The sequence below is a fragment of the Phyllostomus discolor genome, chromosome 2 (assembly GCF_004126475.2).
Source record: "Phyllostomus discolor isolate MPI-MPIP mPhyDis1 chromosome 2, mPhyDis1.pri.v3, whole genome shotgun sequence".
Taxonomy (NCBI): Eukaryota; Metazoa; Chordata; class Mammalia; order Chiroptera; family Phyllostomidae; genus Phyllostomus; species Phyllostomus discolor.
Genome location: NC_040904.2, coordinates 199,755,651 through 199,768,036, shown reverse-complemented (window position 1 = coordinate 199,768,036; position 12,386 = coordinate 199,755,651). Strand labels below are relative to the sequence as shown.

The window sequence follows — 12,386 nt, the reverse complement described above, 5'->3', positions numbered from 1 at the left end:
TCCACGGAGCTGCCTTTTGTCTGTCTTTGCTTCTTCTGTGTTTGACAGGGCGCACAGGCAGCCCGATGTGCACCCAAACCGGTCAGTCGTATATATGTAGCTGCCTCGGAAAATCGGATGCCCTTAGGACTGAACTTGCTGTGTACATGTAGACACTTGCTGAGAAATGATGTCTCTAGGCATCCGTATACATATGTATTATATGAATGAACCGGTGAGAGTACTATTTTTAGGCAGTGGGAGAAGATTAACATTTATATTCTCCCTGTCATTCCTCCTGTGGTTTTTATAAATTTGTTGTCTCAGAATATTCAGTTCGATTATAGCACTCTTCAGCTGATTCTAGATTCCTAAAAACATATATTTCATTTGAGCATCAGCATTTAGTGATTAATTAGACAATTTGTTCTGTTTACGGTACAGAGCTCATTTTTTTTCCTGATAATTGTTTGATAAAGCAGTTTAAATCGGGTGGACGACCTTCAGTTCCTTAGCAAACTGCTTCAGATAGACAGTTACAGAGAGCATTCACTAACTTACATATGTGGATTGTGGGGCATTGAAGTATTGTATATTTAGGTGGAAAATAAACACTTCCATCAGTTAGCTGTCAATACTGAGAAAGAGAGGCTAATGGACTAAGTACATTCATGTACTTCTTCTGCTCACTGCTGTGCATGCAATCTAGACCTGCTGTGTGCAAACTTCTCACCACGGGGAATACAGGTGAGCAGGAGGACGGGGCGGTGTGCAGACCCGTGATACAGCTCTCTAATCATTCAGATACCTCCCCTTGTGCTCATCAGTTTCCCTTGTTAACTTACGTCACTGCCCTTGTTACCTTTCCTGGCTTGGAAGGTCCCATGACACATACTGCCTACCCCTAAATTTAGAGAGAGCTTCATAACACAGGCATGTAGCATGCAAAGGGCTTGTAAAAATCATTAATAGCTATTTCTAAGTAAAATGCTGGGGCTGACGCCCATGCTTATTAATACCAGAATTGATCACCAAATACTGAGAGCTAGTCAGGTCTTTTTATCTCCACTGGAGATCATTTTTCTCCACGCCTGACTTGACTATTGTAGATTTGAAAATTACTCAAATTGTTAAACTTCTGCTTTTCTCCCCAAAATATGCATACCCCATGAGCTTTTAAAAAAAACCTACATAAATGCATCAAAACATATGCGCTCTAAGTAATTGTATACATAGTAGTCTTTATGAACTTGGTTTTTTTTTTACAGTGAAAAACACAGCTACTGTTATTTTTCTCATGTTTAAGAATACCATCACTGATCAGACAGGCAAGATATTGTGGGTATTGAAATAGGAAAAAAGTCAGATTTTTTCCATTGCTCTCAGAGTCGTAGGATGCTGAGCAGATTTAGGACAGATTGGGGACACCAAACAGATGACACCAAGAATTAGAGGAACAGAATGAAAGTCTTTGCGTCGCTGCTTATGTTTACTGCACATTCTGATAAGCATTCTTCCTCCCTGTCTTCACTTGAGATAAGACCTTCTCACTCCTATTCCTCACACCCTTGTCCATGTTTATGCTGCTCTCATGAGAAGTTAGGTAGGTTTTATGGATTCTCTGGAATATTTGGCTGCTTTGAAAAATTTTAATGAAGCATGATTTTCTTCTGCATGTTAAACACTTTCCAGCAAATATAATCCCTTTTTTTAAAAAGCCTAGAGTGGAAAGTCTAATCAAACAGGTTTCAGATAGGCATGTGGAGCGCATAACCAACATTCATGAATGAAATATGTACCAGCACGCTGGAAGGTGTCTGGGGGGCAGAAACCCTGCGCATACACGGCCAAACCAGGGTCCGATCTGCTCCGTAAATTACTGTCTTTAGTTTTCCGGTCCCAAGTGTTCCAAGTATTGTGTATGATTTTCCAGAAATTAAGAAAACCTGGTTAATTCAGACAAGTCAGTCAAACACTTTCTTCATGAGACAGAGTGAAATGTTGAAAAAGTTTGGATTATCATTTAGAGGAATTTGTGATTATGAAATGAAGCAGACCATAGAACAGTGTTGTCGATTATTGCTTTCTGTGCTGCCACCCAGCAATTTATTTGCTGCTACTGTCGTAAAAGTCAATTTCTGCCCCTATGAAAATTATTTATTGATCTCCGTAATCTAATTTATTTCATTATGAACTTAGTTAAAGTACACTAATATGATCAGCCCACATCAAGAAACAGATTTCATGAATGTGCTGAGAAATCTGTTAGAGCTGCTCCGTCTCCACTCAGTATCATATCCTAGCTTTTGTTTTCCTTGAAGCGCATTCTGACCTGCATTTATTCATCCTGTTGCCTAAGCAACAAGCATCACACTCCTGTTAACTAGGATGTAGTGCAGGTCTTATCAGCTTTTTAGAGCAAGTCAGGAGAGACATCAAAAGGATATAATTAATGTTAGTTAAAACATCATAGTACATCCATGCATAGATACACTTTATTGAGGAAATATTCTCAAGAGTTAACTTTTCACTTAATCAATATTCTACTAACGAATGGGAGTTTTAAAGGATCCACATAAGTGACTTTCAAAGTATTTACTGAAATCTGTAACAGAATTTTTTGCTCATTCTGCTCTGCATACTCTCACACATAAACATGACATATGGATAGTTTGTCTACATTGCTATGATTAACTTTAATAAAGATTTCTTACATCAATTTCTAGACATGATTAGAAAAGAAGGACCAACCCCTTTTATTTTTAATTGTCTGTTAGTTATTGCTTCTCCTTTGGGTCTCTTATACTTACCCTTCATTTCACTGCGGTGTGACTCTGAAGGTCAAAATTTCAAACTTTTTCTTTATGTATCTAGTTCTGGGTTGCAGAATAGTTGTGCACACAGTTTTGACCCTTCCGAATCCTTAAGTATATAAAATAAATGGAAACTGACACAATCAGTGAATAGCTACAAAAGCACATCAGGTCATATAAGACTTGGGGAAAGTCAGATCTATGCTGTAATCACAAGCTCCTACCTGTTCATGCCCACAGAAGTCATACCTCAGCTCCCTCCTTTTTAGGCACGTCAGCCTGCTACTCACTAGCCCCTGGTCTTCTGCAGTGGTGGTCCTCTGGCATCCCACCTGTTCACCCAAAATTGCAACATATATAATGTATCTAATTTTCAGAGTTTCTTTATTTTTTCCACCAAGGAATTCAAGTATGTAATGATTACCATACAAAATGCACGTACACTGTACTCATTTACTTCCTTACTGTATATGTTTCTATCATGTCTTTTTTCAGAGTCTGACGATGACTGCTTCCTTAATTTTAAGTTGTAAAGTATCTGTTCTTGTCTGGGTGGCTGCTCATTTGTAGTCTCCCCTCTCCCCTCTCCTGAGCAGCTATTTCCTTTCCTTCCCCTCTGTCTTTCCTCCTCGAGGTCTAACTCAATTCCTGCCTTGTTTGTGTAGCTTTCCCTAATGACTCCGGTCCTCAGCAGCCTCTCTTTCCTCTGAACTCATGTAGTGGCTTCATTTGGTATGAAAAATTACCTTTGGCATGCCATTATTCACTCTCTAGAATTGGGAGTTAAGTTTTCACTTACATATATCTTGTCTCCTCAGACTGGAAGCTTTTCAAGTCCAAGTTCTGTGTATTCAGTTTTCTTTCTTGTTTTTTTTTTTTTCTGAAAGATTTGTCAGTCTTATTTGTATTCATTTATTTTTTTCCTTTGAATTTTATTTTGAAGTGGTTGCAGGTGTATAGCTTAGTGGTTAGACAGTCATACACTTCAAATAGTGTTTCCTTCAATATTTCCAGTACCCCATACACAGTTATTGCAACATTAGTGACTATAATTCCTATGCATCCCTGTAACTATTTTGTGACAACCAATTTGTGTTTCTCAATCCCTTCACCTCCTTCACCCAGTCCCCAATCCCCTTCCCTGCATTCAATTTCCTTGCCTCTCTCACAACCCCTAACATCCTCACTTTGAACCCAGAAGCCTTGTTTTGCCAGTGGGAACATGGAGTGCTAGTACCCTTCATGTATTCATGGAACATTTCCTATGTTCTAGGGACAGTGTTAATTGCTAGGGATACAACAATGAACAAACAACACATGATTCTTGACCTCAAGTATCTTACAGGATTGCCCTCAGATCTGTCATATTATTTGCATGATCATTGCACACATATTCCTTCATTTGCTCACACACATGTGCACACACACTATATCACGGGGACCTCACCCCTCATCCTTCCATATAATTGTTTTCCCAGCAACAAATTCAGTAGGCAATGGAAGACATAAAATCTATGAGAGTGTGGAGCAAAGGAAGATAAAGATACCGATAACGTCAAAACACTGGCAGTGTTATGGTACATTTATAGGCCCAAGATTGAATTAAGAAGTTTATGTTGTACTTGGAGGAGGGCTGACTCATGGCCCCACTGGGGTAACTAGCTGACAGTTATATTTGTAAACTCTAATCAGAAGGGGGAAAAATGAAGTTATACCAAATTACCTTTTTTTTTAGCAGCTACCGTTTGTCTAGCAATTGCCATCTATGTTGACTTGGAGTGTTTTGACTATTATGAAAACGTTCAAAATGCAGCCTTTAGAGTGCAAAATAAAAACAATACCAGGAGCCTTATGGGAATTGGCGTTTTTGTGCACTTGCCCAAGGTCAGAGGGAGCCGTGCCTATTAGACTCGGAAGTGGAACTACAGAGCTCTTGGAAGTCATCCATTTGAACAAAAGATTTGAGCCAGATTCGTGTTACAAGTATTTAGCTTGAAATTTTCCCCATTTTTCTGGTGCCTTTTACATGCTAATGGACTTACTTCTCTCTTCATCTTTTACATAACTTTTTGTAATAACAGTACCATTTGTGGCTGAGCTGATAAAGTGACCTTTTAAGTATCTTAGCATCAAATCATGATCCAAGTAAGAAGTTAAACTTGTGAAGCAGAAAAATAAATTTGTCCCTACAGGCTAGGACTAATAATCCCCATAATGATTTCTTGTTTCAAATGTTGTTTAAGAAAATTTTATAAAGTGACTGAGGCTGAAAGGTACAAGAGAAAAAACCACCTTTCACATTCGCTACACCTTCCCGTCTCCACAACAGGTGGACTCTGAGTTGAGTAGTTTGCTTTATATTGAAAGTGCAGCTATAATTTTTCAAACTCATTTAGACCGGTAGTTACATACCCACTTTTCAAAAAAAAAAAGACATTGTGTTTTCCAACGACAGGCATTTAAACCCTATTGGTATCCAAAAGTGGGGATAAGTGGTGATGGAAGGAGACCTGACTTTGCATAGCGAACATACAATAAAATGATGTATTTTACAGATGATGTATAATAGAATTGTATACCAGGAACCCATATGATTTTTTAAACCAATGTCACCCCCAATAAATGCAATAAACATTTAAAAAAATCTGTTGGTCTCCAAGAGTCAAAGCCAGGAGGGAGTTATTCTTTTTCTTGGTAGCAGCTTAATTACAAATCTGATAGGCAGCAGCCTCACTGTGGTGTCAGAGAGAAGTAAAGTAAGACTTCTCGTTTCTACTGTCTTGCTTTTCTGTGATTCAGTTTACTCATCTGTAAAATCAATCTAATGAGGATCTGGGAGGAATGTTCTTTGGGCTTGTTCTTTAATATTTTGAGCTCTTTAAAGATGCAGAGTATAATACTGGCACTGGCAGAGCTATTAATTCTTCGTGTAGGTCTCATTAGCCTTGGAAGGACACTGATTGCTTGAGCAGGAGGAAGTCAGACATGAGGGCATGTTCAGGGATGACCATCTCCAAAGAATGGCTCTCAGAAATGACATTCGCTGCGATGCTAACCTGGTGATACTAAGGAGAATCTCCTCTTCCACCTGGAAGTTATCCCGATTGCATTGTTAAGCATTCAAATATGCTGCCCCGTTTTCTGATAATGCAGTCCTACAACTCCCATTACTAACCGATGCTCCCATGCATTGTCTTCTGCTTCCGTCATGTGGCAGATTTGCATAATGTGGCCTTTACTGTTGCTTCCAATGAGCAGCTACTTGGGATGAGGAATTTACTTCATGAATCAGAAAATGAATTAAAGCTGCTGAATTACAGACTTGTTCTTAAGAAATCCAGCCACCATCCTATTTCTTTGCTTCTTTATAAAGACAAGTCTCTCAAACAAGTGTTCAATGACAATGACCTTCATTTTCTCACTTCTGGTCACCTCCGTAACCCTCATAATCCTGTCTGCTTCCCGGCTCTTCTGCTAAAATTGTTCTAAGGCAGCTGTGACCTGCTTCTTGCCAAACCTCAAGCCCTCTGTTCTTCCTCACTTCATCTCTCTTTGCCCTCTTCACAATGTCTGGCTTTTACTATCCGCTCCTTATTAATATGTACTCCTTTATTGATATTTATTGGGTTCAGTGACACTATAGTGCCCTTTCCAATCATTTCTATTCTCTTCATCCTCCTCCTGCCTCTTAAGTGTGGGCGGTGCTCTGCCTGTCCATCATTAGGGAGACCGTTGGTTCTCCTAGATCCATAACTGTTCCTACTCTTCCCCTTCCTCTACCTGGCTCCCGGTGCCATCCAGCTACTTAACAAATATTTCCATATACCTGTATGCATACAAAGCATTTAGCACGGAGCTGTCATAGAATAAATGCCCTAACAAATGTTAAGTATTACCACAGCCAGAATGATCTTTCTAAAGCACACATTGGCTTTAGCAGCACCCTGCATAAAATCCTTCAGTGATTTGTAGTTACCTCTGGGAGATTGTATGCCCAAAATCCTGAATATGATTTTCACATTCAGGAGAGATTATGACCTGCCTGAGCCCAGCTTAGTTTGCAGCCTCATCCATTACCACTTCCTCTCTGAACAGTTCTAGAGAACTGTTTGTTTTTCTTTCCTTGCCTGGCCTTTGCACGTGCTGCTCTCTCTGCTGGGAATGACCTTCCTTTCCCCTCTTAACTCCTTTTTATTCTTTAGTTCTTAGCCTAGTAGCTGTCACTTCCTCCCGACCCTCCAAGTATGGGTTATGGACCCTTCTGTAGTTTCCTGTCTGACCTCTTATCCTACCAGGTTCACCTACCCCCACCGCCTCACCACACAGATACCGGGACAGGGGTTGGCAGACTTGTTTTGTAAAGATCCAGGTAGTAAATACTTTAGGCTTTGGGAGCTCTGTGGTCTCTGTTGCAACTGTCCGATTCTGCTGTCGTGGCCTGAAAGCTGACCTAGAAAATAAATACATAAATGATGATCATGGCTGTGCTCCAATACGATTTTATTTACAAAAACTGGCAGATTTGGTCAATGGGTCCATGGGTTTGCTGCCTCCGCACAGATCTTTAACTCCTGCGGTATTAGAAATACACTTTGGTCCTCCCTATCTTCAGGTACAACCCGTGGCTGACATGTGTAGACACGGGAAACTTTGGATGAGAGGAGAAAGGAAGAAAGCAAATAAGGATGAGGGAAGGGAGGGAAAGAGAGAGGGGAGGAGAAAGGAACTGAAGGAAGCTGGCAGGTGGCCCCAGCAAGGTTCCTGAAGGCCCCGTCGGTAAGAAAACCCAGACAACAGCTGAGGATATTCAGGTTTCAAGATCCAGCCTTCAGGGCTCTGACAAGAGCTGGAGAGGGTGTTTTCGCTCTAACCAATCAGCCTGGAGTATATTTTCAGCAAGGGAACTGCACAGGCACGGGAACTGGGAAAACACAGCTGCAGAGGAAGCCCGTTGTCCCCTCGGTTTGGAAATCCTTTCGCTTCCTCTTCACCTAATTGTGCACTATTGTTCATGATTCAGCTTAAGCATCATTTCCTCCAGGAAGTGTTCCCTTATACGAGAGGGAGGGGTCTCCAACCCCCTGCCCTTCATCCCCCATGCATCCACAGCAGGCAAGCCATCGAAGCTCCCCTGAGCTCCGCTTCCCCATCTTTCTGTCTTCCAGGAAACCGGTCCCTGGTGCCAGAAAGGTTGAGGACTGCTGTCATATATCATCCTGTTATCTAGCTGGCCTAACCGCCCCATTCCCGTGCACTCCCTGCCCTATGCTTGCCCTTACTCTATTGCACTGCAATTATGTTATCTCTTCAGATGTCTGCCTCCCAATCAAGAAAGTAGGTTCCTTAGAAGCAGAGATTGAGGTTTTGTTTGTCTTTGTATTCCTAAAGCCTACCACAGTGCCTGGCATTTAGTAGCATCTCGATAAAGATTGATTGGATGGAAGTCTGAAGTTCTATTCAGTTTCATATAAATCATCCCCTGAAATTCTTACCATATCCCTGTCACTAATATTGCTATTCCCATATTTATAAGTGAAGAAAATGAGACTCAGAAAGGCTAAAAACATGTTGCCCTGCATTGCCTGGATTTTAAAAACAAATCAAATAGGATCCTAAAAGTCTCTGTTCAATTCACTAACACCGCCTAATTTCATCATTCCACCCTTCCTTCATTCACCGGTTCACTCAGCAAGGGTTTAAACAGCCCCTGCTAGATCTCAGACACTGAGCAGCATGCTGGTCCTCCCTCAAAGCACTCCCAGTTTGTCCTACTTCTGGTCCTTTGGGGGACTTCTTTATCCTACTTCTCCTTACCTTTCTACTTCCTCCCCACTCCTTCTCCAGAAGTCCTCTGCTTTAACCAGATTGGAACCCTCCCTGTCAAACAAATGTATGCCTGCACTTCTGTTCACGGTATCCCACTTACTTAACATAGTCTATATCCTCTGAATGCCTGTTATAGAGAGACCCACTCCTCAAGGCCTCGGTCCCTCCTCCTGCCCGGCGGAGCCTTCCTATGCTGATCTGGACCCTGCCCACCTCTCCAGCTTCATCTCTTACCCTCTTAGGCTCTGACCATGTGAAGCGGCTCCCAGTCCTACAGTTGTGCCACACTTGCTCACAAATCCATGTCTTTGCACACATCGTGTGTTATGCACACTGTCCTCTGCCTAGAACTAACTCCCCCTTCCTGCACTCAATCTGACCCGGGGTAACTCTTACCTTCAAAATCCCACCTCAAAGGTTCCTTCTGGGGAGGCTTTAATAAATTCTTTGGTATTGCTCAACTGTCCTTCACCGGCCTCTGACGGCACCCTGTGCACACAATCTACAGGAGCAGGCTCACTGTGCAGGGCTGAGCTGTCTGCCTCTTCACCCGCCTCCCCCTGAGGAAAACTGCAGTGTCGTGTGTGTGTATTTTTCCAGTCACTGGCACATTATAGCTCTTTGAATGGATGCTGGAGCCACCATAACAAAGTGCCACAAACTAGGTGCTGTAAACAACAGAAGTCTATCGTCACACAGTTCTAAAGGCTAGAAGTTCAAAATCAAGTCATTGGCAAGGTTGGTCCCTCTAAGGGATGTGAAGGGAGGGTCTATTCCAGGTCTCTCCTTGGCTTGGAGATGGCTGTCTTCTCCTTGTGTTCTCACATCCACATCTCACATCATCTCTGGGTGTGTCTGTGTCCAAATCTCCTCTTCTTAAAAGGTACCAGTTCTATGGGATCAGGGCCCACCCTGGTGACTGCATTTTTAATGCAATTACCTCTGTAAAGACCTTATCTCCAACTAAGTTCACATTCTGGGGTATGGGGCATTAGGACTTCACCCTGTAAATCTGAGGGGAACCCAGTTCAGCCACAACAGTCGTCAATACATCTGCGTGCATAGGGATCCTTTGTTCATTAGCCCTCACGTTGCCAAGCACAGTCCCTAATGGACATGCAGTAAATACTTCATCTAATTAAGATGTACATGAAATTTAATACATTTAAAAAATCTGATGTTACTCTTTCATTAATGATAAATGAGATCTTCCTGATAACTAATAGTTTCACACATGTGAGGAGCCACATACAGGGTCACACTGCCAGTTCCCAGGGGAGCCAGCAAGGCCAGAACCCAGAGCTTCCTACCTCTCTAGCCCAATGTTCCTTCCCATCTACTTCACAGCTCTGCTGGTTTCCAAATAAACCACATTAACTAGATATAGTACTTTGTTTTCCAACCTGTGGTTGATAACTATCTGATAGAAGAGTCCCAAGGGAATAGAGAATTTGATCAGTAGTGTTTTATAGAGAAGAAAGGAAATGTAACCAACTTAATAAAATAACTACTGTTGGTCAGAACTTGCTCCTTACTTTTTTACATATGTTGTATTAACTCTCCCAAAAGTCTTATGAAGCATGTCGTGTTATTCTGGTTTTACAAATGATGAAACTTAGCGACTAAATACCTGGCCCAAAGCACTCAGTTTTCAAACCCAGGCCAATCTGAGTCCAAGGGAAAAAAAAGATATTTTATTGAATATGTTGCTGGGCCCAAATAATGGAGGTGAGCTGAGAAAAGCATGTGTTCTGGACAAACAAAAGTAGCACCAGCATTTCCTTTTCTTGGAGGGATGATGATTCAGAGGAGTGCCAAGAGGAAAGGTCAGAAGAGAAGAACAACCTTGCCTCCTGCAGAGATTAGGCAGCCCAGACTCAGAAAACTCCCCTCCGCACACAGGGCTCCGAAAATACAGGCGCACCTCCAGGTCACATCTGTCCTCAGACGTGCCACCCCTGGGTGGGAGTCACTCAGTGTATGCAGGAGGCACTGCATCGAACAGGTCCAGTGTGCATGGGAGACAGTATTTGCTCTTCTTCCCTCTCATCCTTTCCAGCACATGATGAGCTGTCAGTATAAGTTCTACAGAATTTTATCCACAGGAAAACTCAAGCTAGGGAGACTCGGAAACAATACTTTACAGGTCATGGCCCGCCCGTCCCTGCCTCCACCCCAGACTTCCGGAACTGGTCGGTGTGCACCACGCACATCATAGATGCTGAGAACTCTCCATCCATTTAAGGGCACGTGATTTCAGAAACTATTGAGAAAGAAGAGCCCTTATGTCTGTACTTATAAATCATAGAGGTGTATTTGGAGGAGAGAAAAATATAGTGAATAATTAATAAGGCCTCTTAATATCAGGTCATGGATCCCTGCCCCTTGAGTCCACAAAATTAAATTTCAGATTGCTAAACTTTTACCTTCTGTCGGACTGAATAAAGATGATTAGGATTCACATCCGCGGCATTGTGCGACACCTTGGGTTTTATAAGCCAGTGTCTGTTCAGATGGCTGGCAAGAAGAATTAGGTTTGTCCTTCCAGAGTTTTGAAGGAGATCTTGGAATAAGAGGCCTAGAATCTAAAGTATCTCGAGTTTATTTGACAGGATTTATATGTTCTTTTATCAGGAATCATCCTGTTAAGAAGGAGCTGAGCGGTTAGTATTCATGAGGCCCATATTATAATGATATAGCCCATCTAATCGTCCGCCAGCTCAGAGCAAGGGAACAGAGGCAGGCAGGCTGGCCAACAGCTACGCCAGAAACCCCTCACTCTTTCCAAAGGAAGCAAGCAAAACATCATTCATAGCGATTTGTTTACAAACTTCAGAGTAAATATCAATGAGGTTCTTTTGAGGAGGATTTGAAGGAAAGCTGTATTATACAGTCAAAAAATAAAATCTTTCCTGGTAAGTAATTATTCTTAGTGGAAATAAGAGTACCATATTAAATTCCCATTGCACTTTATCATCTTTAAATCTCTTACACGTGCTTATGTTATCTCAGTTGATTCAGGACACAAAATACATAAGTCCCATTTTCAGTGCCAGCACAAGTGGTGTGACGTTGGGTAAGCCTCCTCTGCAGTCTCTGAACAAGCCAGGTATTACCTGATTGTTTTCAGCTCCCTCCCTCAATCCTGTGTCTGCTCCACACACTACCCGCTCTCTCTTCTTCCCTTCACGGCCAGCCTTCTCAAGTGTCTACACTTGCTGGCTTGCCCTTCAATTCAGGACAGCCAGGCCTCAGTACAATTAGCCTCTGTCAGTATCCTGAAATTATTTATAAATGGTGGCTAATGAACTCCTAATTCCCAAATACAATGTACTCTTTCCAGTCCTTATGTACGCCATCTCTCTGCAGTCTGGGTTCCACTGATCACTCCCTCCCTCCTTGGCTTCTCGTCCTTGGCATCAGCTGACCCAGTAGCCACAAGTTCAGCTTCTCTGTGAGCCCCCTGCCTCTGCCTGTCCCCTAGGACTTGGCCGTTTCCCTCTTCTCTTCTCACTTCACACGTTCACCTTAGGTGACCTCCTTTATACTCAACAAAGACAAGAGTTCTCTGCTTCCTCTGTTGTACCGACTGCTCCAATGTCAAGTGTCTAAAAGTGGAAAGATCTTTCCCCCAAAACATGTTTCATGAGGAAGCAACAATAGGGTAAAAGGATGATGACGGATGGAGTGAGATGAGGACAGAGAGGTGAGATGAGAGCTGGATTCGGCAGCGTGGAGGCCACGGGAGAACTTGATGAGAGCACGTGC

General features: G+C 42.3%; 1 protein-coding gene across 13 annotated transcripts in view; it reads left to right on the top strand.

Annotated features, from left to right (window-relative positions):
- Positions 1 to 12,386, top strand: part of ANKS1B (ankyrin repeat and sterile alpha motif domain containing 1B) — an 833,247-nt gene that overhangs the window by 491,470 nt on the left and 329,391 nt on the right. The gene's annotated exons all lie outside the window — the stretch shown is intronic.